The sequence below is a fragment of the Pinus tabuliformis genome, chromosome 1_2 (genome assembly GCF_031772625.1).
Source record: "Pinus tabuliformis cultivar Carrire ecotype Pingquan chromosome 1_2, CPIR1, whole genome shotgun sequence".
NCBI classification, from domain to species: Eukaryota; Viridiplantae; Streptophyta; class Pinopsida; order Pinales; family Pinaceae; genus Pinus; species Pinus tabuliformis.
The window spans coordinates 814,023,494-814,025,289 of record NC_142298.1 but is presented as its reverse complement, the minus strand read 5'-3'; positions in this window follow the sequence as shown (position 1 = coordinate 814,025,289).

Genomic DNA, 1,796 nt, shown 5'->3' with positions numbered 1-1,796 from the left:
TTCATTAGATTCATTTTTTCAACTCGTATTTTTAAATTGAAATATAATGGAAAGTAAATGTAAATAATTATGATTTTTTCTATTTACATTTCCATATCCGTTTCTTTTTTCCACTCATATTTTCCTGCTGAAATATATAACAAAGTGAATATAAATAGATGACTATTTTTTAACATTTAAATTATTTACTCGTTGAAATATATAACAAAGTGAATATAAATAGATAATTATTTTTTAACATTTAAATTCATCCATTCCACTAGTATTTAATAATTGAAATGTTGAAATAGAATTGGTAATGGAAAGTAAATATAAATAATTAATTATTTTTATCATAATTACAAGTTTTCTAGATCTTCAATTCATACTTATTAGTTTTTTGCATTCATATTCTTATGTGGAAATGTAATGAAAACTGAGTGTAAATAATCGATTTTTTTTGGAATTTTTTCCAACTCACATTTTTTCTACCAATACTTTCATTTATTTTTTTATTCATATTCCCATATTAAATTGTAATGAAAAGTGAATATAAATAATCATTTATTTTTCATCTTCTTCTCCACTCATAAAAGTGAGTGGAAATAATCAATTATTTTTCATCATTTTCTTCACTAGCATTCCTGGATCTTTTCTTTTTTCTACTCATTCTTATGTTGAAATATAATAGAAAGCGTAAATAATTGATTTTTTTATATTATTTTTATTCATATTCCTAATTTTTTTTATATTCAAATTATTATTTTTATTCAAATTCTCAAATTGAAATGCAATTATGAACTATTATTTTTTATCATTTTATTCATATTCAATTCTTTTTTTAATAAAATTTAAAATATAATTTTATTAAACTCATATTAAAATTAATTCTTATAAAAAAATAAAATAAAAATTAATTCTTATTGGAGCATCATTCTCCAAAATAAAGATATTATTAAAAGCATTATTACTTCAAAAATTAAGGAGTGAAATTCACTGTGTTCTTGGAGATAATGCACCATAAGAAATTCATCACCAAGGGCCGCCTCACGAACAGTCGCACAAAGGAAGCATTGGTCAACCGTTCGGGGAATGAGTCACATTCCATAACCCCACTCATATGAAGAAGGAATTTTCTCAAGTGAGCAGGTCACCTACCAAATCCATCATTGTTGGGGAAGATTAGTTTTTACTTAGTTAAGTGTCATGTTCCGGAATTTTTGTCTCATTTTTGTGATTTCTATCCTGAGGTTGTTTAATAGTATGCATCAAAATTCCAAAGAGTTAATAATATACATCAAAAGTCCAAAGAGGGTTTGGCCATTGCCAACCTTAGTTGTCAAATTTAGAGAGGCACCTTCAGCAGCTCCCCTATGGAGTGTTTTGCCCCTAGTTATGTATATATGTATTAAGTATGGTAGGCTATTAAATGGTAGAAAGTATAAAACTCCAAAAAATAACAATTTTATAGATAATTTGGCTTTCAGTCGGGCCAACTGGCAAAATGTTTGATGTATGTTGTTTTTTTTTTTCTGAAGTAATATGATTCTTGAATTACAATAAATAAATAAATAAATAATTTAGGGAGAAATTGTATTGTGATAAAAAGTTAGAGGGGAAAAGAAAAGTAAGATATTGTATGGAGGTGATGAACATAAATCTTGAGAATAAAAAGTATCATTTTAGAGTAAAAGAGAAAATAAATATTTTTATAATAAAAATACATTCTCATGGAATTCATAGTGAAACTAGGTATTGGTGGGTTCCAAAACCCTTTAGGAAAAAAATAAAAATAAATCTCAAATTATTTGTCACAC